Raw genomic sequence first — 26,401 nt, 5'->3', positions numbered from 1 at the left:
ACGTAGTATAAACATCTGTATGAATATACGTACACATATGTGTGTGGGTGTTGGGGAAGATGAAACAGGAAAGCCTTATAAATATGATTGCCTGACAAAAGATTTTGAGAATATGAAAACTATAAGCGACATCGAAATGAAAGCCACCTTTGAGATACTAAGTCTTAGTTACTGAACAACTGGAAAACAATTGGTATGGCTGACTGAAGGTAATCCCCTCTTGATTGAACAATACCCTCTGCTTGCAGGCAGGTCCAAGGGTCTGAGCAGACCCTACTAGCTCAGCAGAAGGGGTCCAAAGAGTAGTTTTTAGGAGTTAAGATGTAACATTCTATGGTAATATAACAATTCTTATAGGCTGTATGTAAATGCTATAGGATTTGTATCTTGTATTAGATTGGTTAGTGACAATTAGAATATTCAGTACAGAAGATGATTTATTGTATTGTAACGAGGACTTCTACACAACCACTCTACTTACTCCCTTACCCGCTTACTCTCTTACTTACCTCCTCTTCACTCACTCTTACTCTGCTCTTACCTACTTGCTCTTACTTTTACACTCTTGCTCTCTTGGGCCTGCTCCGAGCTGCATCTGGCAGCTCTAAGCAGTGCCCCTATACCCAAGCCCTTTGCAATACACCGCATGTTCCAAGATCTGACTTCAGAGATCTCTCGTCTCCGTCCGTCCCGACCGTCCGACCCACCCAAGCTCCTACATGTGGGTGTATATATATATGTAGATAGTTACTGTATAGTTACAGTCCATAAATGACTAGTGGCTTCTTGTTCCACTGCCAGCCTGAGATATGTGTGGATGCAAGGTGTGATGCTCCTCATTGCCCAAAAATGGAGGTAAGAAATGCTTCACCACAGCAGTTGTGGGAAGGATGTCAGCAGTTGTTCCTTCCAATAACAGAACACTTCGTATATGTAGGGACGCTGATCCAGAATTCTGCACACCCAGTCCTGAAGAAGACAGGAATCCAAGCAATGTTTCTTGCAGTCTCACACCCACACTGTAGAGGTACTTCCACCTCAGCAGTGAGAATGGTTGATTTTTCTCTGGGAGGTTGGGGTTTTCTTTAGCTTGGTATCCTGTTTATCTGTAGATCACCCAGGAGAAGACTGTAGCTAAGAGTCTTCATGCATTCTTGCTAATCAAGATAAGTTTGTTAACTTCAGACAAAGACTAAGGGTCTTTCAGATGTTGCTGTAGGTGTCACATTTTCCTAAGAGTGATTCCAGATAGCCCTAATACCTTCTTTGTCTTGTATAGCAGTTTAGAGATCCCAAATTTCTCAGAATTCCTGAATATTCCTATTGCATACCCTTTATTATTTACTTTACAAATTGAGCTGCAAATGGCTGGCAAATCCAAACGTTCCTTCTCCTTCCCTGCCTTCTGAACATACTTACCTGTCCTTTACTTTTTAAGTTCATCAAACGAAACTGTTAAAGCCAAGGAAAATTAAATGGTCTAAAGACCTGTATGTCTGGCTTTCCTTCCAAACCTACTCCACCCTGGTCATCCACCCTTTTCCTCCAGAAATAATAAACAAGAATGAGCTTTGCTGATAAAAATTCAATAAACTTGTGTTAAAAAGTTTGTTTGTTTTTTCCTAACACAAACTCGTGGGTTTTGACCTGCTGATGCATTTCAGTGGTGCACTGAAGCAACATACAGTGTTTGTCCTTAAAGCAGAGGGAAAGGTACAGGTGGCCTGAAAGCAAGAAGTTCAGTGGGAAGACTGATCAATGACAGCTTCAGAGGTGAGTAAGCCCCCATAATTTTTTTCAGTCCATAACCTGAAAATAATTGAATGGGAACAACTCATGACATGATGTAGGCTCATATCCTACAGAAACAGGCTGACCACGTGATGGGAAAAGTCCAGGCACAAGCCCAGGCAGAGGTGATTACTGAAGTTTATGAAGTGGTATTTGGGTGGGCAATCACAGCTTTCCAGAGACAGTGCTTGTTTACCTGTCCTCCATGGGGGAAGGCCCCTCAGGCTTTAGGCAGCAAAAAGAGACTCAGCCCTTTTATAGAAAAGTCCCTTGACTCTGTAGGGATCTGAGGGACACAAATATGCTGGTGCTGTGTCCATCTGCTCCATTCCTGTATGGTGAATGCATCTGTCCTTGGAGGAGGGTACCTTGAGATGCTGCTGTCTGTGAGGCTCTGCTACTACAGCTGTATCTGGCACAGCCTCACTGCTCAGTGTAGGAGCATGTGTCCCACCTGACCTCAAAACAGCTGTCAGGATCTGCTGCTTTCTTGTGCACACAGGGTGAAGCTTTTGCAGCAGACTGTGCTAATGCAGCCCTTGGTATAACCTTTTCTATATTCCCACTCTAAGATGCAATAAGAAGCTGCACTTTTAGGGAATTTCCAGTAAGCCCTTTCTGAACTGTATTCTTACCAGAGAGCAGAGAGAACCCAGATTTCCTCTTGGGGCCACAGTTGATAATAGGCTGGATGAGCCTGGCATGTGTCTTCCTGAGGATTATTGTCCCTTTCAGAAAGTGATCAAAGTGTGTGTGGGATGGAGGTCCTGTCATTTGTGTAATTCCAGTGGAAGGGAAGATCTTTGGGAATTATCAAAAAGCTGTTGAGGATTGATGCCCACAGCTGATTATGGTGGCAGCAGGAAAACACCCTACAATGATTTATTTTCTCTAGAGACAGAAACTATTTTACTGGCTTTCAGTGAAGATATCCTTACATTTCCCATGGAGAATAGCAAGCAGGAGCCAAACATATTTCTCTCTGTGAGAGGAGACAGCAGAATATATTCAGCAGAATATATCCAAACAGTTCAAGACAAGGCAAAAGCATGATGTACCTGAAACAAGTAACCCAGACCCAGGTAACCCTGGTGAATCAACCAGGCAAGACAGCAGAGTTGAAAAGTCAGATAGACAAATACCTGATAGAAATTAATGGCACTTTCCCCCCCCCTTTAAATTATATGTAAATAGCTGAACATGCTGGTACTACTTCTCTTAAGGCATGAACCTGTATAAATCCATGAAATGTACCACAGCTTTTCCACGTTTTGAAAGTTCAGCCTTGAGAAAGGAAGTCTTATTAGTCTGCTTTTTATTCAGTGCTTATGTCACTGTGAGAACATGTAATGCATTTTTGGGAAAGGCTCTTCATTTGGCGTAGAGAACATGACTGTACACTGCCAGTAATTTTTCTTATTAGTGAAGAGAGAGAGAGAAAAGGACTGTGAGAATACTGGCTCTATATACATTTTGGTTGGGCTAGTCAATCTTTAAAGGTCCCTTCTAACCCACTCTGTGATTCTGTGATTTTAGCATATATGCCAGGCATTCTGGCAATGTATGACATTTGATTTAACAGGGTTAAAAAGCAAAAGCTATAGGTACATGGATAGAGGAGAAAACACAGTTTACTGTGGAATAATTGGCTACTTAATCTATGTTTAAATTCTTGGGCTGCTTCTCCTTTTCACCTGATAGGACTAAATGCTGTTCGCAGGAGAAAAATGTCCTGCTACTGATCTGTATTATTTTGATAGAAGTGCCTCCCTAAATATATTTAGTGATAATACGTATCTAGGAAAACAGTGGGATTTTATCAGTTTGTTCCCATGAAATGCAAGTAAATCACAGCTCCTCTGTGTGACCTTGCCTCCCCACGTTGCTTTTCATTTTTCAAGGCAGGAGGGTTTACAGTGTGCTTTGAGACAGCATTAGCTTAGTTGTCCTTTAATGAGCTGGTTGTATTCTAGCAAAAGAACAGCTATTCACTCATGAGAGATCACAGCCAAGACCACAGCTGTCTTTAGCACTACAGGAGACATAAGCTCACTAAAAGATGCACCTCTGACACAGAGTGGTCCCACCAAATCCTCTGAAGCCCTGTCTTTCCCCAGCAGATGATCTCAGACTGAGAGCCATGAGAACATTCAGAGAGTGAAAAAAAAAAAAGTGGTTTGAGAAAATTCATTCAAATGATACCTACGTGCTTGGGATCTCCAAGGTCCCGGGTAGCAAGCATGCAGGTTTAATGTCCAAGTTCCCAGTGAGACACACAAACCATGATGGTCAAAATCAGAGTCTTACTTGACAGAATCAAATACAGGAACATGAATGTACGAGTGTACACATTTTGCTACTGGTCTTGTTAAAAATCGTCACCGGTTGTATGGGTTAAGAGTTGCTGCTCAGTGTACGTGGAAAATTGCTGGGTTATGCCAGAAGGTCAAGATGACCTAAAGAATCAGTAAAGGATTCAAAAGCATACCAAGGAACAATGACTTTGAAGGCCAGCCTATAGATCTTGGCTTCAAGGCCCATCTTAAATCAAGAATGTGAACTACATAATTAACTGCTTTGGCTCAAAACCAGTGTCCTTAATGGAAAAGTAATTCCAGCAGTGGGAGATTGTGACCACCAACTCACAGCCCACTGACTCAAGAAACCCCCTGACTCAAAAGATGAGCAGTAGTTATGTTGCCTGCAGGACTAGTTAACAAACACAGAATAGCTTTTAGATAGGGACAGAGAGGCAGATCCAAAGTGTATGATTATGCATATATTCTTCAGATGGGGTGCTAGCTTTGTGGAATTACCTCCTAGCAGCCACCTTGAGTCTTCAGTCATGTAGCTGACGCTCCTGCTCCCTTTTGATATGGACCTGTTTGTCTCCAGCCACACAACTGAGGCCCCTGGCTCCCCCCCATAAGGGCTTGATGAGCAAGCCCATGCACCCAGATCGCTAACGTGGTTAACCTCACTTTTAGCTCCTCATTTTATAACAAGCAGAGTCAAAGTCCATTGTGTGGGACTTGGACAGGCCTGCTCTGCTGCCTTCTGCTATTTACATTGATTCTTAAGAAGATTTTTTAGGCTTACCCTCTTTAACAGAAAGGGGCTCTTCATTTGGAAGCAGTGTTTGGGGCAGCACCAGCAGAGAATGCAAGTCCTGGGCTGAGTCAGGAGTAGCAGCTGGCTGCTTCTCCTGGGAACAAAGTCATTGGGAGAATCACTCCCTTGAAAGGCCACTCAGGGCAGAGGCATTAGCAGCTAACAGCTCTTTCAGCAAGCTAAAAGCTCTTTCTAGCTCCAGGCACTTGTGGTACCATGCCTGGAAGGGGAACTGCACCATGATGCATCCCCAGTCCATGCCCATCAAAGGCTCCGGGATTCCAGAGCTTCCAGGGAAGAGGGTCCAATTGATTCAGTAGCTCTTGAACCTGATTGCTCATCCAGCTCATTTCCTTTTCTTTATTGCCAAAGGCTCCTGCCCACTCACCCTCAGGCACGCTGGGAAACCCTTCCTGCTTAACCCTTCTGTGAGTCAGTGGACTACCCAGGAGGCAAGCTGGAGCTTCGAGTTACACAGCAGTTTTCATCCAAGGTTTTTGGGGAGTGTTCATTTCCCATCCAATCAGGTGCCTCTCCAGAATTTTCATAATGTCTTAGTTCTTTATTTAGTGATAAACACTTATCACCTGGTCTGTTTAGCCCAAGTACAGTATTCACCTGATGTGTTTAGATTCACTTACTTTTTATTCTCCTGACCTCGTGGCTGACCCTGGTGAGATGCCTGCACTACTGCGAAGGGGCAGAGAGATGCACACAGCCAGTAAGCTATAGAAAAATGGAAGTATTCTCACAGTCTTTCACTCATATAACTAATAAGCAAAACAGCTGGCAGCCGTGAGTTCATGTTCCCTGCAACTGAAGAGTCTGGCCCAAAGATGCAATCTATGTTCTTCTAGAAAAATGAACCTAAAATAAAAGGTGATGATGAGTCATGAGAGTGGCTCAGCCCTATCATGCAGCTTTACCTTGCTGTGGTTTCACAAGCAGATGGGTCAGGATTAGGTCTCACTTTCCCAGACCTCACCTTGCCTCTTATCTTCGTGGTGCCAACCTCACCCTTGCACTTCTGATTTCAGTGAGAGCTGATGAAAATAGCCACCTACCCTGTGTGTGGTATGTTCTTTTTTTCAGTGTAATTACTCCCCTGTATTAAACAAATTTCCTACACTGGATTTTAAAGTGGAAACTACAATGTGAATGGCAACAATCAGTATAGTGGAGGTGTGGTTTCACACACCCCCACACCCCCCAAGGCATAGCCATCACCAAGATGCATCCAGCTTACTCTGGACTTTGGGGGATGGATGGCAACATGGTGACCAAGTTCTCTCTGAAACAATGGCCCAGATGTCTTGCTGATCTGCAAATGTGACTAGAAGTCAAACATCCTGCTGCATAAGTTCTGTACAGCCCAGGGTCCACTGAGCATTCCTGCGGGTCAGCACGCTGCACACTATACCCATGGAACAAGGATGCCTCTCAAGGTTATTCTCCAGGGCTGAGAGATTCCTTGCCACATCAGGTTCTTGGTGAGTGATTGATAGCATGCTAAACTTTGAAATCTTAGCTAAATGATGTAAAGGATTGATTGTGCACATAAAATCCTTCAGACACAAACCTTGACCAAGTCTGGTACTAAGTCCGGATCCAGCTGCACCCAGACTCCTCCCTGAGAAGGAGTTCAGAAAGCAAGGGGGTCCTTTCACCAATTTGTGACACAGTGGGAGGATCTCTCTGTTTGACCCTGTTCTCCATGCAGTAAGTAACCAAATGTACTTTACTTTACTGAATCTCGTTAAACCACTGTCACATTTGCTTTTTTAACTCACTGCTTTATATCGATAAATTATGTTGTTGCTTCTCCCTTACAAGTGAAGTGCATCACTCCATCCATGACAGCATGGACCTGAGACAGCTGGGACACAGTTGAAATCCTCACCAAGGGCACTAACTGCAAAAGTAATGTGCCCCACAAGAAAGACTTTTTTCTAAGGTGCCTAGAAAATTAGAACAATGATGATGTTCAAGGGAGAGTGAGCTCAAAATTTACGCTGCTTCTTAGAAATTAATAGATTTGTGAGATGAGGGTGTTTTCTTGTAAGTGGTGGATTTGCTTTTGATTCAGGAACAGGAGTGTCAGGATGCACCAGAATAATGTTAGGATCCCACTTCTGGAATAATGTTACTGTTCAATTATTAAAAGATGCCTCTGCCTGAATTAAGGTGCAAACAAGACCATATGCCAAAGTCAATGGTACAAATAGTACTTAACAATGAATGTGAGGTAGAGAGAGAGAGAGAAATAGGAAGAGAAGGGGGTGAGAAAGAGAAAGAGAGAGGGACAGAGAAAGATTGTAGTCATCACCACATGGGTTCTCTCACGCAAACTTCTTGCATGGCAAGAGACATAAAATACCTTTCCACACCCTCCACATATACCTCCACTTGCTCATCTACTCAGAATTTTGTGCCTAAATCTGTTCAAGTGATGTGGTTAAAACAGGTGCTTTGTGGCTCAATTTGTCTGTGACAAACACCGTAAGATTAGTCAAATGATATAAAAGAAGTCATCATAAATGTACTATATGACATAACGTATGTGCACATGGTTCTAAAACCCCACAGAAGTGCTGAAAGATGTTTGTACTGGTCATAGCAGAGAGGAGTTAATCCAACAGTCTTGAAAATCCTCCAAACAAGCACTAAATACCTACACTCAGGAAAACAACCCCCAAAACAAACCAGTACTAAATACCTATGCTAACGGAAAAAACCCCCACAAAAATCTCCAATGCCCCAAGACTTAATTAATCAGCCTAATTAAGGCTTAATTAATGAGCCAAAGGAGAATAAAAATTCAGTACCACAAGACCCAGGGTCATCACCATGACTTTTGCATCACTCATGCAAAGTTCCTGCAAACTACAGCAAGGAGAAATAACTGTTTACTTTTTTGTCTTATGCTTTATGTCTTTGTTGATATCATTAACCATCTAGACTGACACTCTCCTAAAAAAAATATAGCATGGAGGTTTATGTCCTTCCATACCTGACAGAATACATGGTTTTCAGAGGAGGCCCTTTCATAAAATCCAGTCATACTTCAGAGAAGAATTAGTTCAACTGATTTGTAAAAAAGGGGTTATAAAACACACTTGCATTGTACTAGAAAATCCTCAAGTTGATGGGGATGCAGAGAAACCAACTCAAACCTTTAGAAAAACCTGAAAGGAAACAGCAACGGCAACATTTAAATTACCACAGATCCCAGAGGCTGATCCTCTACAAAAGCTTCAGCCAAGCTTAGCCTGTCTGAATCAATGACTAAATGGCAAAGGTACCCCCCTCAGGGCTGGGGTACTCCAGACAACCTCAGACCCTTCTCTCAAGAGACCAATTTGCAAATAAACTGGGCTGCAAGCTGGCCCTTGAAAGGCAGCATTCTGTTTAGCATCTAGGTAGAAAGCAAGTGTGTTTAAAGAGGGTTTTTTCTCAGCAAAGGGACAGATCTCTAAATTACCTCTGAACCTTGCCCTGTACAGGCAAAACATTACCAGTCTTGCTTTGAGATGAAATATTTCCATCAGACTATATTGTCACTGGGACTCTTTCTTGTGAAAATTATGGCGACCCAACAGAGGAGCTGAACAAATGGTGAGTGGTGTTGTAATAAACCCTATCTCTGCAAGATAACCATCAGAAACCAAGAATCAAGGCCCCACTGCAGAGAAGTGAGAACAAGATGACACCATAAATCTGCCAAACAAGGAGATAACACTGGAACAAACTGTTGATAAGGCCAAAGAAGAATTTTGTTTGAACTTTTGTGTTAACCTTTAGTTATTTGCATAGTAAAATACACACCCATAGGCTATAGTATCCCCTTATTCAGATAAGCCGCTTCCCCATAGAGCATGCATGCTAAAATAAATGGGTGCTGTGCCTTTACATGAAGGTGGGAAGATATATTCACAACGGATGTGGGTTTAGACTGTTGTGTGTAGGGGAAATGTTTCTCTTCCACAGTCTGAAGTGCATAAAAGCAGGTAGCTGGCATACTGAGTGGGTGCTAGCTTTGGATTTACCACCTTGCACCCACCTCTGTGCAGAAATAAAATAAATATCTCAACTCTGTGTGAACTGGCTTCTTGCACGCTGGGTAGAACCCATATTTGGGGCTGCACTGGGATTGTTGTAGCTGGCAGTCACCAGCTGGTTTTGCTCTTGTTTTGTCACAAAATGCTCTGTAAGGTCTCAAGTCCTCTGCAGTGTTGTGCATGACACACATGTTCTCCAGAGGGGTGAGCCAAGAAAACTTTAGGGTTACTTTTAGGGCATTTGATAAGCTTCTGTTCTTAAGAGACTACACAATCCTGGGTTGCTGGGTCCACAGATACTAAATATGCCTTAGCAACTTTTAAAACAGTGTATTAACCTATACTGAAAGCATTCTTAAAATTCTTAAAAAGATCCAAAAGAACTGGAAAGCATAACAGAAAAAACACCTCAGAAGCAAAGAGCTTTCCTGTGGTGAGTCCAGCTAGAACTTGTTTGACAACAGAATAGACAAATAGGACTAGCAATTTAACTTTTATACATTATGCTAGTGATTGATGGCATTCAAGTAGAAAGCAACCTGGAATCCTAATCTGTCAATGAACCCCAAACTTTTACTTGGAACTAACGCAGACATTTGCACCATGAATACTCAGGTTGTTCTGGAAGTGAGAGTGGAAATGTGCTTGGGCAAGTGGAAACATGAGAAGAAACAGTAGAACAAGAACTAAAATAATGACCTATATTGTTATCTAGGGTCAGAAGTTCACCTGGATCACAGTGCAACCTATGAATGGTTTCAATCAATAACCAGAGAACAAGAAAATGAAACCATGAGATAAGATGACAGGCGGATAAAGGAGCTGGGCTGGAGCCAGAATGGAACTAGAAAAGGAAAACAAAAGCAAAACAGTGACCCAGCAGTGTTGTCTGAGACTCATGTGCAGTGAAACTAGATACCAAGATTAGAGGAACTGTTGACTCAAAGGCTATCCAACAACAATGAAAAGGAAGTAGCAAATGTAGACAGGATTCAGTACTGGCATGCCCTGTCCAACATGTTGTGCACAAACTGTCCTGGCCAGATTACCTGTGTTGGAGTGAAAGCTTCTCTGGACTCAGGCCCAGAGGGAAGCCAAAGCACAAGGGTTGAATTAAAACCTTTAGACAAGCTGAGATACATGAAGCTACACCAAAGCGAAACAGAAATATAGATTTTTAACTTTTAGTAGAAATATGCTAAGTGCCTTAAACATAAAAAAGCTGCAGCAGTGTTACCTTTTCACAGACTTCTTTACTTTAGACAAAATATAGATAGAATTACACTGTTCACATTTTTTAGATAAAGTGTTCACATAAACAATAAGGGCTGATAGAAACTGTATATGCAAATCTGTGTGATACCTATGTAACACTTGCGTAAGGCTTATGACTGTTAGACAAGGATAGGTTCAGAAAAGAAAACTAGGATCATGTGTTAATCTTGTTGGTCAGTTAACAAATATAATCCACACTTCTGTAAGAAAAAAAATAAAGAAGAAACTAGAATTAGAAGAAGAAGCTGTTTTCTGCCTGCTGTTTGCCTGCTGCTTGGCTTTATCGTGTAACCCCCTTCGAACTCTGCCTTCAAGACAGCTGTGAGACTATGAAATAAAGAACTTAGCAGAACAGCAGCCTCCTCTGCTCTCTTACCCTGGTCCGAGAAGGAAGGGTATCCCATCAAAAGCTCAACATACCTGGACACACACATACTGATACTTCTGCTGGTGAAAATATGAGTAAATAGAGTCAGCTGATTTACAAAGTAGAAATCACCTTCCTTATCTGTAGGGCCTTGAAGTGAGTTTTGTTTCATTAACTGCCATATAAGTTGGCAGAAAATCCAAAGTGAGAAGGCAAGAAGAGATCTTTCCATCACTTCATTGTGGAAGGAAGTGGTTAGACCCACTCACTGGAAAAGAAAAAAAAGGTAGGAACCACACAGAATGACTGATAATTTAGACTGAGCAAAAAAAAGCCAATTTCTATATAGTGGCTGGGTATATTGATGCAGAGATTTGTGGTAGGAACACTAAGGTGGACAAATACAAAATGTGTCTGAAAGCACCAGCAGAAACAGTTAAAACAAGGTTAAAAGAACTGTGAGTGTTGGTGGCATAGAGACCAGATTGTTACCAAGACCCCAGAACATCAGTGAGCATACTGGGAAAATGATCGACAGAAATGAAGATGTGGAGAATGGCAGGAAGATAAAGAACAGTATCTGATCCATAAAATCTCCAGAGGGAGACACATGGAGGACTATATCAGCAAAGTTAGTTCAGGAAGGTTGCACAGGATGAAAAAATAAGATTACAATCACTGCCAACTCCAGAAGTACCTTGAAGAGTGAAAGACACATTCAAAACCCACTTGTTTTTCCCCAGTCAAAAGAGACATGATGACCACTCTTCAGCTGATATTCCTTGCCTTTCTTGTCATATCCGAGTATCTTGGCCAGACCACAGACTCCCTTAGTGATCTGGCCAAGACGAATTGAATATGATGGGTAGGCTTAGTGGTTGTGTGTTTGATACTGTAAGACCATGAATGTGAGTTAAATCAGTATTGTTTAAAACAAAAAGCACCCTCTGTTTCTCATTTTGCTACATTAGCAGCAACACAGACTGAAGGGGGGCTTATTGAAAAAGGAAAATAAAAGCTCTGGGCAGACGAGCTGAAAACAAATAGGTTTAGAAATAAAGAAGAGAAAATAGAAGTTGTGTGGTGGAACACCCACCTGAATATAACTGAAGAACGGGGGCCTAGTCATTGAACAGATGATGGCATGGCATGCTGCACAGACCCTATCCATGGTCAGGGTGGCCAGCTCTGTGGTCACCTGTGCTCCTATAGTGAGTGCTTTGCTCACAATACAGACTCATCAATGCCAATAGCAATCAGATTTGGGATGTGCACTTAGCTTTGGACACTGCCTTGGCAATACATCCTAATATCCTTATTACATTAATATACATATAGTTCCTAGGAAGAATAAATGCAATTGGTGATCAAAGACACATGGTGTTTCCCATGGACAGAAAAATATACTGCACATGTACTTATGATTAAACACACTGATTAATTACACAATCATTAAATTACACTTTAGGCTCATCAATACCATGTGATCGTTGCTCAATCCTAACAGGTGCATTTAATGAGTGGGAATGGGGTCCTGTGGGGGTGCATCCTCACCCCCTCTCCTCTGGCCTGCTTGCACCTGCTCTATGATCTCCATAATTGTGGCCTTGGCCTTCATGTAAGAGCTGAGCAGTGAAGTGCCCCTTGACCATACTGGGAACTCTTGCAAAGCTGAGGTGGGAGCAGCACTGACCCTACCAGGAACTCCTGCTGCCTGGCCAAGGTGGGAGAGGAGAGTAGGAATAATCTGTCATCCCCTGACAGCCCAGAAACATCCCTTATCTGAATTGTAGCCTGAGTGCAACCGTACCATCCTTATTGGAATTTTGAAAATTTCAGTAATTTCCAGGCCTGGATTGCAGCCACGAAATTTACTGGTGACTGAAGCCAACAATCTCATGACCCTATAAACAGCATTCCTTTAAGATCTTCTGAACTGCAGTGGGCTGCACCAGCATCTCCCTCTGAGTGGGACCTCTCAGGTGTGTGAACTCCCAAGTTTGTGAAACTTGGAGGACCTTTGGCTGGTAATGGGACCTGGGCTAATACCCCAGCTACTTGAGGCTCAGCCCCTGCCACTGAGAAATGCCAAAAGGCATTAGATGGGGGTATCTCAATCATTCCTGAGGGAAATTTTTAATAGATGTACCTTTGTACATATACATATCTTGGTGTGTGTGTGTGCGTGTGTATTGACTTGAACACCCTACAGCAAATATAGTATACATGTTATTATCTTGAATGCATAACTGTCATTACTGTCATGATTGTAGTTGATTATTGGTTAATTTAACATTTAAGGGCTGCTAAATCCTTTAGATGTAAACCATTGACCAAGTCTGAGCCTGAGTTTGTATCCAATTGCATCCAGACTCCTCTCTGAGAAGGATTTTAGAGAGGATTGCCCTTACCCTTTTCTGCTTTGCCCCTTTTACCTCCCTGTCCTCCATATAAATCACTCTAAATTGGTTATATTTTGCTTTTCCTTTATATGTATTATCTATATAATAAGTAGTAGGGCGGACCTTGCTGTCAAACTTTGTCGTGCTTTTGCAAATTCATATTAAAGTCTGTTTTCACTGATACCTTCGACAGTGATTCTTTAAGCAACTGAAACCACTCATTTTGTTACAGGTCCAAGGCAGGAAGAGGCTGTAAGACAATTGAAACTGGCAACTTTTCAAGCTGCAAGACTAAAAATGCCACATTCAACACATCCTTCAACACCATGTCAACTGCATTGCCAAAGGCAATAGTCCTGTCACCAAACAACCATCAGAAAGGCAAGCTGGTCCCAGCTACAATCCCCAAAAAACCAATCAGCCACAAATCAGGTGATACGGTCCATGTTTGGAAATGTTTAGAGAAAACAAATATTCTGGGTATATATGGTCAGAGATCCTGAAATCCCCTTTGGGGCATAGATTATCAGATTGACTGGGAGGAAAAAGTTTCTGAGATTTGTATTGCCCGAACAAGCAAATACTCCTGAAAATTCATCTCTTGGCCCAAATGGTTGCACCCATATTACAACAGTTACTTCAAGTGGAAGTAATGAGAGACAACACAAACCTCAGAGGCGTATTTGCCTTTGCTAAGGTAAAACTGAAATAGACAGCATGATTATAAAATGGTAGTGGTTGATTCTGCACACCTGATTCTGAAACAATGATGCCTGTGCCATCTGTATTTAATATATATATTATTATATAATAGTATTATATTATATTATATTATATTATATTATATTATATGGAGTTATAACTGTTACCCTGCTCGTGGTGTGTGCGCTTTGTTGCAGTCTTAAGCGTACACCTAAAGATGCTTCCAGTTCTGATACCAGTCATGCACATCCTCAGCAGGTCCTGGTGGTCATGTTACTGGTCCCTTGTGCAATGTGTGAATTACAGGGTTTTGGTTTTCTTCAACACTGGGGTGCAACGTGTACCATTTGTGTGGGCTGAAGAAATAACTTGTACCAGCAGAATTTGTGACTAAAGTAACTGAAGTCTTAACAGCAAAGCATTGCTATCCGTCTGGTGACAATGGCAGCAACATTAATAGTCTAAAGAATATAAATTTTACAGTAAAAGCCACATTAATTCACAGTTAAAACAGCTGTAGGGAAACTTCCTAGTACCTGTCCCTCTTCTCTGGTGTTAGAATTACCCTCTCATGACCCCTCTGGCCCCAAAGGTTGACCGTGAAATAGGAGATTTGTTTGTGTCCCTTGTTCTTCGTTGGAAGAAATTTGATGCTGATGGTGGAAACATCCTCTCTCTAGGGTCTGTGCTTGGATTTATTTTTATATATTTTGTAACGTGCACCACATCTTCCTCTTTCTTTATTGCCTCACAATTCCTTGTTATAACAAAATTCACTGTCTGTGGTTTAGTTTACATTATGTTAGATACTTGCTCTTTGTTCTCACTCTTTTTTTTCTTCCCTTAAACAGGTTTTATCCAGCTCCCAAGGCTACATTCCTTTAGTGACCAGTAATTGAGTAGTGGTAATATGTTTATGACCCTGTGGTCTCTGGTATCATCACGTGCCTGGACTTTCAAGGCCTCTGCTATCATCCTGCACTCCTACTCTTCTAGGCAATTCTAGGTCACAGACACAGAATAATGACCTATTTGCACTAACCATAGTTGCACAAAAAACTTCAATAACAGTACAGCATACAATTGCACAAAGTTACCTAATGTCAAAATAATTTAGATAATATTATATGTCATCTGATTGTTAGGCAACTGCTGTTAGATCTAAACAAACAAATGCAAAGCCCCTTGCAGGCCAAAATGAGCTCAGACAAAGCAACTGTTGGCAAATCTCAGCCTTGAAGCAGTTCAGGACTAAAGTGCAGCCTCCTGCCTCTGCACCAGCAAAGGCAACACCAATTTACTTGGGCTTCAAGGCTACACCATCAAAATACAGTGTCCTGACAGCATTTCCATTCATGACTCCATGGGTTTTACATCTATCAAGATACAATGCCCTGGTAGCACGGCTCATGTTTTCTCTGATGTAACTTGAGGTACTTCAATAGAAGGTATCTGGATAGTTTTATCTGGGTCTAGAGTTCTAATAGTCTTAGCACATTCGACCTTCAAAGTTCCCTTTATATATTAATGGTAATACAATACATGCATACAACACTGCTTTTTTCAACTGCTTCTCCTTAATATCTGTCTCATTATGGCATATTACTGGTATGAGTTTATATTTTATTCTGTTCAGGTTATGATTCCGTGCCCTTAGTAATGAAGGACCAAAACAAGAATGCCCAACCACTGTAAAAGAATATCGTGTGGGTAGAAGGCTTTGAGGCAAGAACATGTAATTTCAGCACAACCAAAATGTGGCTGACCATTGGAAGTTCAGTGTTAAGTGCATTGGGTGTGCAGCTGTGAACATCCATGGGGATGAAATTCTGGGCAGATAATCCCAGTATGCAGGCCTGACAGTGATTTTAGAGGTCATGAAGTGATAAAGGGATGAGTGCTTTGAGACTCAGATTATTGAGCGCAGGGATTATGGTTCTGGATATTTGCTTGAGCCAAAATGTGGTGGAGAGATGGGAGATGGGAAGATTATTTCAAGCAAGATCCCTGTAAAGAGATTGATAAATGGATGAATCAGTCTGGGAACCATTTGTGGATCAGATGTGAAAGCTCACCAGAGAAACAGGATTAGGAAACGGAATGAAAAAATAGTGGCTGTGCCTGTTAGAGAGACTGCCAGCCTGAGGCACGTGATACGGTCAGTAACAGCAAACCTCAGTGCCCAACAGAAACATGAAGATTAAGAAAACAGGAAAATGGAAACTGGAAATACGCCCCACATGTGTGACTCTACAAGTTGCTGACTCAGCTGGAGGCCTTTGCTTCAGGGGTTTAGTGACCATGACCAGCCTCCAAGGTCTGAGGATGAAGCAAGAGTTGCAAGTGTTGAGTGACCTTCAGCCATCCTGACTGCATAAGTGGTGCATGAAAACAGCAACAGCGTTGTTAGAGAAGACAGTAGGCAGGAGTGGGAAGAACTGAAATTACCACTTATCCCCAACTTGACGGTTTCAAGAAACCCAGGTTGATTGGCATTGGGGATTTAATTTCTTGAAACCCTTTTCTACAATGAAGATGCTGTTCATTATGCCCTTAACTTCACTAGAAACTCCTTCAGAGCGATATATTTTAACCTGGATAAATGAATTGCATCAGGAATAGTCAGAGATACAAAATAACATAGGAAAATGCAAGAGTAGAAATGATGGAAGTGAAGGTGCCCTCTGGAATATGTGTATATGCAGCTTTGTGTTTGAAGCTGTTGACAGAACACAATTTTCAGGATAAAGGTGAAGGTCCTGCTGTGACTATAAATAGGATGCGTCGTCTGTCATATAAAATCAATGAAATGTCATAATGAAAAATGAGTACTTGCACCACAGTTAAAATGTGTAGACTACTAAAAATATTCTGCTGGTTTATATCCCTTTGATAGCCGTGTTATTCACTGCGAGGGGAGGACTTGGAATATTGGCAAGGAGTCAAGGACAGGGCTTGGTGTGCATGATCCAGACTCAGTTCACAAAGTGAACATCCTGACAACCATCAGTTCACAGTGACCCCAGCCTCTAATTACTGCAACATTGAATTGTTTGACATGCAACTGTGTGGGAGCGATAATCTGCTGTCAGAAAGGAAGGAGTGTGTAACTGGGGATGGGGACAACCCTGAGCTGAACCTCAACTGGATGCCTTCCCCAACTGTCTGCTTTTGCCATGGGCAGTGGGGCAGGGCTGGCAGGTGGGTTGGACACAGCCCCAGGATGTCTCAGCAAGGGCCAGGGGATGGACACAAGTAGGGCCACAATATGGATCTAGGTAATAAAAACTGGATCCTGTTTGACAGCACTTCCATAACAAGTGGAACACTGTTTCTTTCAGTGAAAACAGACTTTCCTCTTATTATTAGCAAAAAATCACGGAAATAACAAGTGTGGGAGTATGTCTGGGAGCTTCATTATTCTGAGAATTCATGTGTGCCTTCATTATTCTCAGAATTAGGGAAAGTCAGTGCAATGGATCAGTAATGTTTTTTGTGTTTCAAGATGCAGGGAACAATACTGTTACTGATGCTGGGTTTTGATTGGAATAAAATTAACTTTTTGTGGACTACAAATGATAGTAATCTGACCAGTTAATACAGACTCAATCTTGTCAAAAATCAACATAGTGTAGAGTGATTATAAATGGAATCTGGGTACCTAGATGAGCTGAAACACACGAACAAGACATGCCATGGACTGCATGTGAACTCAAGACAATGGAAATTGAAACCAGGATGTGTTTAGTCCACAGTACCTGGATTTTTGAATGCCACCATCCATAATCACTCCCAGTCCTAGTGCCAAAAGATCTCACCCTTCTTTGTCTTTACTTCATATCTAATTACCCATTTTCTCTTTCCCTGAGCCCACCTTTTCACTGTCCCTGCACGTACCTGCTTGCTTCTGTCCAGCTTCCTCCCAAAAAACCCAGAATTCCCCATATTAATTCTTTCTAATTGGCCTTAATTCTGCTACTCCTGATGTTCCTTCTCAGCCTGGTGTTCCTTACACTGTTACCTTGGCAATTTGGCCCAATGCAGAATAACGCATATAATTGCAGAACTGCATCAGCCTTCAAGTAGAGCATCCTGACACCACCTTCCAATAACCAATTCATGGTGGTTATGTTTCATGGACTCCCTTACTTTTTCAGAGGGCTCTCCCGTCCACAGTTCAGCCATGGCACACACCAGGGCTCAGTACAGCCGATTCCTGCAGAGTACAACGTGTAGGTTTCCACAAATCAAGCACACAGAGGGGCAGAAAGTTCTCTCTTTTACATAGTAAAATTCACATGAACCCATCTAATACATAGTCTCTGCCTACCTATTTATTTATTGCATATTTATTAGGGGATGTAATCATACACAATGCTTGAGTGATTTGGGTAAATCTTACCAGTTGAGGAAAACAAAGCTCTTCATTAAACAACTTCTATTGTAGAAGTTATCTGATGACATCAGTTATGTTTACAAAAGGTGAGAAAATTCAGCCTGGGGGGCAGATAACTTGACTCACAGAGTGCTGGTCACACCTCATTGTAGGCAGCTCCTCTCAGTGAAGAACTTTATTGTGCAAGTATACATACTTGACCAAGGAGAGACCATGCCTGACAGTGGAGGAAGGGGCAGGGGTGCCACACCAACAGCACTAGGCTGGGAGGCATGCTCTGATAGCTTGGAACCTGGAGAATGCAAAGGTCTAGGATCCCCAAAAGATTAAGCACTGACTGGCAAGGAAACCATAAAGCCTTGGGCAACAAGTAAACCAGTACACAATAAGCACCCCGAGTGCATCTGCTGCAACAAACTCCTGCTATCTCTGCTGTAATGGGAAGTTGTGAAGTGCCTGTGAGGGTTTGGGTATGTGTGCAAGGGTAATTAGAAATGTAGCATGATATTGAGTTTGTTTTAATACAGAAACAAGTTTTAATTCCTCATTTGCACGGGCTCTTGAAACCCGTCTGGCATGTTGAGGATATTCAACCCTGTAGCAACTGATTTTCAGATCACAGAATCACAGTATATCTCAAGTTGGAAGGGATTCATGAGGATACTCAAATCCAACTCCCTGCTTCTCACAGGACTTTCTAAAACCAAACCATATGACAAAGAGCATTGTTCAGATGCTCCTTGGATTCTGACAGAATTGCAGCCACAAGCAATTCCTTGGGAAGCTTGTTCCATTGGCTGACCATCCTCTCAGTGAAGAACTTTTTCCTAATGTCCAGTCTGAACTTCCCCTCACACAGCCTCATTCAATTTCCTATCACTGGTCACCAGAGAGAGAGGAGATCAGCACCTCCTCCTCCCCTGCTTCCTTTGGTGGTGCATTCCTCCCCTCCTCAGACTACTCTACAATCTCAGGAATTCTCATTAGGATTAAGCCTTGAGGAATGACTTAGGCAATGAAGCTTCCCTCAGTCTTATCAAAAACTCATGCATGACTAAAGTGGGAAGGCACTGTCCTTAGCAGAAGCTTTTGTTGCCTAACAAAGGACAAGAGATAGTCAGCCATGCCCTGACAGCCCTGGAACATTAGTTGCCTGAATCATCCTGGAGACTAACAGAAGACTGAAGCGAAGCATTTTGCAATCCTATAAGCAGCAGTTTTAAGTGAGACCCTTGGAGCTCTCCTGGACCAGAGCCCCAGCCTCTCACTCTCAGTGGGACGCCTCTAAGAGCCAGCCAACTCTCACACTCTGATACTTGGAGGACTGTCACTGAAAGCTGACAATGGGGCCTGGGTTGATACCCCACTCCTCAAGGCTCAGCCTGCTGAGAGATGCAAAGGTATTCCACATGAGTACTTCACTGACCTTGGTGTGGGGGGAATTTTTAATAGGTACCTTTGTACATATTGCCTTATGTCTGCATGTTTGAGGATCTGAGTGGCTTTAAATACCCTAGAGCAAGTACAGTATGAATATTGCCAACTTAGATTTATAGTTCAGTTACTTTGCTTTTAGTAAAGTCTATTGAATAATTTTGTAAGTGTTAAATTAGTTAATGATTAAGTGCTTCTAAGTACTTTACACATAAAACTCTTGAGCAAGCCTGAGTGTGGTGATCTGATGTTTTTATTGTATTTTGTATGTTCTTTGTACCCCAATGGTTCATCCCTACCTTCCCCACTTCTACTCCCAGTTGGTCTGCCCCAGATCCAAGCTGCTCCCCCAGTGCTCCCGATGTGGTTATCCCCTCCCCTTGTTCTGGCACCTTCCTTGTCAATCACCCAAACCCCTCCCAGAGTTCTGGACTGTTCTGTGCCTGTCACCAAAGCCCTCCCTAATTACCCTTTTATGGTCCCCGTCAATCCCCCGAGACCCTGCCCCCTCGGATACCTCCCCTCTTGGAAATCCGCTAAACCTCAATGCCCCATTGGGGCATGTGACCCCTTTCCCTCCATCCCTTGAGACTATTGGTCCACGTGAATGTCTATCCCTGTCCATATCCCTCCCCCAAAGACCCCTATTGGTCCCCTGTCGGGCCATCCCCGTTGTAACACCTCCCTTTATAAGTTGTTGCACAGGGTCTGATCTTTGCTTGTGCTCCTTAGACTCCCTTCGGCCAATAAATTTGAAACTGTATCCAAAGGCAAGCCTCCCCGCAACTTTCTATCCTCTCCCTCGTTGGGGCTGCTGACAGCCACAGCGCTTGGAGCTTCAGCTCCCCTGGGCAGAGCTGGACTCCAGAGGAGCAGCTTTAAAGCTTCGAGCCTTTGGCTGCTCCCTGCTCCTGCCGCACACGAGAGGTGCTGGCCGGGCTGAAGACAGTGGTCACTGCGACACCTGAGGGTAAGTTTGGCAAGGGAATCCATTCTGAATGTTGTGACCCAATGGGAGTGTCTCCCTTACCATGTAGCACTCTCATCCTTTTGTAACCCAGAGTCTGTGAAAATTATTTAAAATATGTTCTGATCCAGTTTTTCTTTATATGCTTTATTTTACGTGGTAATAGGGTAAACTTTGCTACTGAATTCTGTTAAGTCACGCTTTCATAAACATATATTAAAACCTCTTTTTCTAATAACTTAGATGGTGATTCTTTAAGTGGCCAAAATACTCATTCATGACATCCCCTTCAAGGAAGTTGTAGGCTGCAATGGGGTCACCCTTCGGTCTTCTCCAAGCTGAAGAAATCAAGTGGCCTCTGCCACTGTTTGTAAAGGTGGCACTTGAGGCTGTTCACCATCTTGGTCACTCTCTAATAATTTGATGTCATTCTTATACTGAAGTGCCCAAAACTACACACAGAACTCTCCCTATATACAGAGGGGAGGTCACACCAGTGCAGAGTAGAGCTGGACAATTGCCTCCCTCAAACAGCTCAAAGTGCTCAGCTTGATATCCAGCCCACGACATGGTTGGCCCTTTTGGCTGCCCGGGAACACTGTTGAGTCATACCCAACTTCCCTTCGATCTGAGCCCCCAGATCTCTTTTTGTGAGGCTGTTCTTCAGCCTCTTGTCCCTGTTATTAGTGACAGATGCCTCTGCCTGAATTAAGGTGCAAATGAGACCATATGCTGGAGTAAACTGTATGGATTTTATTTAACAACAAACATGAGCTAGAGAGATAGAAAAAGAACTAGAGAAGAGAGAGGGAGAGAAAGAAAGAAATCAAGCAGAAGATCCACCACCCACACATCCAGGAGTGTCCCATTGGTCCTTCCTCACTCTGGGCTTCTCAGTGGTGGGGGTTCCAGGTCGTTCTTTTGGTGGTACCACCTTTATACAGTCCAGGTTCTGAGTATCTATGGAGATGTGTTCCTAATTTACATGGGAAGCGAGGTTGAGCGTGCCTTCATTGCATGCTAAGTGAGGGTGAGGTCCTCTTTCTGAGCATGCTTCCTCCAAGGTTTTGTTGGTTGCAGATACTGTCTGTCCCATAATATGGGGTGATCTTTGTTTGACCAGTGATGTGCATATGAGTAGTTGCTTCCTTTCACACAGCTTGCCATGGCAGAAATTTTTTGTCCAGATGCATTAAGCAGGATGTGCTAACCAGATATAGCTTCCACCAGGCCTGGAATTAGTGCCTTCCTGTTGCAAATTCCTCCTTTCTGTGCTTATCTTATGGCAAGTTCTTTCTCTAGCCTTAACATTAACTGTGTTTCAGAGAGGCAAATGTACTTTTTAACTCCTTACAGTCCCCAGTTTGCATATATAATCAAGATTACCCTATCTCAGGTGATGAATTCAGCACTTGCTCTTGTTATCTTTCATACAGCTGATGATTGCTAAAGCTCTCCAGTCAATCTAGATCTCTCTGTAGGACCTCTCTAGAAATGGGTTGTGGGAGGTTGAGGGTCTTTGGTGGTCTCAATCCTTTGGTCAACAGCTCATGCCCACTTCTTGACCTCATCTCGACACTTGCACTGTCTTTTGTGTTGTGTAGTCTTCATGGACCAGAATAGGGAAGAATGGCTGTGGAGACCTTTAGGAGAAATGGGTCTTAATGTCTCTGTGAACACCGAGCAAGTTGCAGAACCCGGACAGTTTGACCCAGACAGTTTGATTTTCTGAGCTTTAGGGTAATAGGAGTAATGGGTCCGCACAAAGTCTATTGCAGAACCCAGAGAGCCTGAACTTTAGGGGAAAATGACCATACATGTTCAAGAGGGAAAACGTAGTAGGTGGTTCAGGAAGTCTATGCCTTCCTAGTACCTCAGCCAATAGGGAAAGGAAGAGGAGGGCATCATGGGGTCAGGAGTTTAGATAAAAGGAGGCTGTGTGCTCCAGAACCTTGAGAGACACTCCGTGGGGGCATGGCCTAGTGAACTCTCTCCCTTCATCCGAATACATTTGCAGAATTCCTCTGTCTCCTTTATGGATACTGGCTTTTCTCAGTGTGGTTTTTCTGCACAATGTGAATAGGCAAACACTTCTTTATTTTGGTGCCAGGAACACGGGGGATTACTCCTCCAAGCGTGTTCTGCTTAGTAAATAAAATCCATCCATTCTATATACTTTTTCTGGTGAGTCATTGTTATGTAAGTTCTTTTACATACTATGTGTTAAAAGTCCTTAACAAAAGGGCAATACACTCTTAGTTTAATAAATGAAATTTATTAATGATTAGGCAAGTAGAATGTGAGCAAAAGCAGCGCTGGGTGACAGGGGAGTCTCCGCTCCACCAACTGCCACCCTAATACTCCAAACCATTGTCCTTTTATACTCTCATACTTCCGCTTTCTTGTTCCTGTATTGCTCTTCTGCTTGTAGCTTGTGGTTCTCTCTGCGCATGTGCATCTTGTTGCTAGGGGGTCTTTCTCTGCCTCCCGGTGGTCGTCGAGGCTGAAGTAAGAAGTCTTCCTCTCTTGTCCTGTTCATGACCCTTATCTTTTTCTTCCATATTTGGTATACTATCTCTCTACTTACATAACTTGTAAACGGAAGCGGGCAGAAGCGATACATATTTGGCGATACATATTTCACAAACCGCGAAGGCATATCTTTGGCAACTCATATGATTCCGGATATACGGCGTAATTCTGCAAACGCATCCTCCTTTCAATCGCAGAGGAGAACTCATCTACCTCTATAGTTTAATAAACATTTGCAGCTTTTAACACTATGCATAATATGCCTGCTCTTAAATTTAACCTTTACCATAGCTGGTTTTGCTACTCAAATAACTTCATCAGTATTCCTACCCTAATTCAATCATTGGGCATCTCTACTGAGCTCTACTGATTGGAATCCTGGATATTCCAATCAGGATGGGAAGGGTAGGGGGCTTCCAAGCACCTTAACTGGTGCGTATGATGGTCTCAAGAGTTTCTTGAACAAAATGTAAGATACCCAGTAGCTTCTCGCCAAGGTTTCTGTGGTTGCATATTGTAAACACGGCACTCCTGACATTCCTATGCCTTACACGTCACAATTTTCTACTTGCAATCATAACTAACTCATTTGTATGATTAAATCGATTATTTTATCAGAATATTTACAAGATTTCTTCTACCTGAAGTCTCAAGTGGTCCTCAGCTCGTGGCGAAATGTGAAAAAACCACTGTATTTTTCTTTAAAAACGTGATGCGCTTGAAGCAGGGAGCTGTGGGGGTTCTCTGGAGAGCTGAGAAGGCTGGAAGGGAGGCAGAGAAAGCGGCAGGGAGGAGGGGCTCAGCCCGGAGGCCCTGAGGACCGGGAGGCTCAGTCTGGTGCCGCTGCCCGCGGCACTGCGCTCGGCTTCCCCCGCGGCCGCGGCCCCGCATACCCCGCGCTGGGCGGGCAGGACGCGCCGGCCCCGCCTCTGCCCCCGCCCCGGAGCTCCCGCCCCGCTGCCCGGAGCCAGGGTCTCTTTCCGTCTCCGATCGGGGCCGCCGGCTGGGGTTGCGGACGAGTGGTCGGCCGGGTTCGGTGAGGACGTGCGCGGCGGCGGGGAGAAGGAAGGAAGGAAGGGAGCCGGGTGGGGAGCGGCGGGCGGCGGGGGCTGTGCCGTCCTGTCCTCCCCTCCGCCCGCGGGGCCGGCACCCAGCGCCTGCCTGGGGCCGCTCCCCGGGAGCTGCCGGCCCCTGCGGAGGGCTCGGGGCCGGCGGGCGGAGCCCTCTCCGTGGCTGGGCCGGGGAGCGGGGAGGCCGCGGGGGCCGCGCAGCGCAGGAGCGGGGTCGCGGTGGGGCGGGGGGCCCGGGCGGAGCGCGGGGCCCGGCAGCTAGTCCGCTGCTCGTCTCGCGGAATCAATTAACATCAGTTAATAAGAGTCCTGCGAGTGCCTGAACAAGGACAGTGCGATGCGCAGGCTCCGGAAACATCCCCGCCCCGATCACCTTAAGGACGTGGAGGTTTGTTTGCTGTGTTTCTCCATAGGGTATGGCAATCCGGGGAGATGCGGTCGAAAGATATTTAAAAAAACCAAAAACCAAACAACGAGGAAATCCCCCTCCCCCCCAAAACAAAACAGACAAAAAAGAGTAATCACTGTCAGGGTTGAAGACCAGGTATTTCGAGCGTCATGTGTTTAAATTCTGCGATGAAAGTCCAGCGTTAGTGATTTTTTTGCTTCAGACTCTCAGACGGCATCACAAGGTGTGCGGTAAGGAGCCGGTGCTCTGCTCTGTGTAAGAGGGACATCTGCAGTCGTGTATTGTGGTTGAACTGATAAAACTGTTTATATTACTCAAGAAGAAAAAAAAGGTTTTTAAGAGGCATAGGCTCACTGTTTCTGCTTTGGGTCGTCTGAGTACTGTAGTTGATAGAATTAACTTGCTTATTCCATCTGCAGAGGCAGATGGAGATATGGGAAAAAAATGCAAGTACCCCATCAATGCGTAGCAACTTTCCTCCTATGCTGTGGGAGATGTGCTTTGTATGCCCGTGGCATAAAAAAACCAGAGGCATCAGGTAGAACATGAGTAGATTTTCCCCTGGAGCACTGGATAAGTTTCAGAAGCCCATAGGAATGCTGGTGGTTGTTTTCCTAGAAGTTGTTAGTAGGTTGACTCAACTCATTCTAGGAGCTCTGTGATAAGTTTGGGCATTTCCCTGCTCTTAACTAGCCTCCTGGGAGGACTTAAAAATAGAACAAAACAAACCCAGCTCATCATGACTCCTGGTAAATATTTTCTCTCTTTTGCATCTGAGAATGATGGGAGTAAAACTTGCTACTAACATCAAAAACTCCTAACTGGGCTCTTATCGCCCTGTTCCCTTGAACTAGCCAACTGATGTCCCAAAACATTTAGATATTCCTGGCAGAGAAAACAGACTTGTGATAATGATTGCTTTTATGTTACTGTCTGTGAAATTAAATCCATTACTCTTGGTGCCTGTGCCAGTATAAAGGTTCCCCTGAGTCTCAAGGTGCAAAGTCTTGGAAAATGTACTGAGGTTGTTCCCAAGATGTTTACCAGCAACTATTAGTTCAGTGTTTGTGTGGATTACTGCAGTGAGTTGGGAGGCAGAGTTCAAGAATCCAGCTCCTTTGTAGTTCAAGCTTAAACAGTATTTTTTCCCCACGAAATAATATATTGTCTGATGTTTTGGCAGAAGAAAAAAAACATTACAGCATGCTTTATATCAAGTCTATTCTGGGGTGTTTTGGTTTCCTTCTAAATAGAAGCTAAAACTTTCTCCAGTTCATTGGTCTGCTAGATTTTTAGAAGAAGTTTTATTTTGTCATTTTGGTTCTGTTTTCTATTTAAGGCACAGCTTTTTTGCATTTCCCCCTTCCCACTAGTCTTAAAAAAAAGTAGTTGTAAAATCAGTAAAATACTCTGATTTTCAGGAGGCTGTCTCTCAAACACTGTCTCTTTAAAAGCCAACAAATTGCTGACTTAGATTGTTTTCTGCAGGCTAAGGTGTTTTGGTAGGAGAATATTTTTGTACATTTCTAAAAGTGACACAAAACAATCTTTCCCAACTATTTTATTTGCCTTTTTTTGTTCAGTTTCATTTGCTGCACCCATATCAGTGAGTTGGAGATGTGACACTTTGTCATAGCATTTGTGGTCTTTCTTGTAATAATTAACCTGTTGGTTTGATGTTGAGCCTTTCTTCTCTGTATTGAAGACTAAGAGTTGTCAGAGGGAGAGCAGTACTCCCCACTCCATAATTTAAAAGGCATGGCTGAAGACAGCAAAAGGAGTAAAGGAGGGAGCAGAAAACCATGAAGGTGCAATTCAACTCTCTGAGTTCCTAGAGCAGCTCCTGCTTTGCTGAGCATAGCTATGAGAGCTTGTGAAAAACCTTAG

At 43.4% G+C, this 26,401-nt stretch overlaps 1 protein-coding gene and 1 long non-coding RNA gene across 7 annotated transcripts in view; one reads left to right on the top strand and one right to left on the bottom strand.

Moving 5' to 3' along the window:
- Positions 1-20,267: 20,267 nt before the first annotated feature.
- The window catches only part of RESF1 (retroelement silencing factor 1), a 28,757-nt gene continuing 22,623 nt past the window's right edge, over positions 20,268-26,401 (top strand). For 3 of the 6 annotated variants that reach the window (XM_042050514.1, XM_042050509.1, XM_042050515.1), the window contains exon 1: positions 23,975-24,071. The gene's annotated coding sequence lies outside the window, so the exon portion shown is untranslated. Of the gene's footprint in view, positions 20,507-23,974; positions 24,072-24,340; positions 24,494-24,523; positions 24,745-26,401 lie in introns of those variants that run through there. The other 3 variants (XM_042050511.1, XM_042050510.1, XM_042050513.1) reach the window with 3 other exon arrangements.
- On the bottom strand, positions 22,759-23,883 carry LOC121675260. Its single transcript, XR_006020017.1, has 2 exons — positions 23,677-23,883; positions 22,759-23,250 (listed from the first exon to the last, which is right to left on the bottom strand). It is a non-coding gene; the product is annotated as an uncharacterized LOC121675260 (long non-coding RNA).

The sequence above is a fragment of the Corvus kubaryi genome, unplaced genomic scaffold (assembly GCF_017639235.1).
Source record: "Corvus kubaryi isolate FWS band 111438036 unplaced genomic scaffold, C.kubaryi_AGA036_p1.0 74, whole genome shotgun sequence".
Taxonomy (NCBI): domain Eukaryota; kingdom Metazoa; phylum Chordata; class Aves; order Passeriformes; family Corvidae; genus Corvus; species Corvus kubaryi.
The sequence above is the reverse complement of the archived record's forward strand: the minus strand, read 5'-3'. Positions and strand labels throughout refer to the sequence as shown.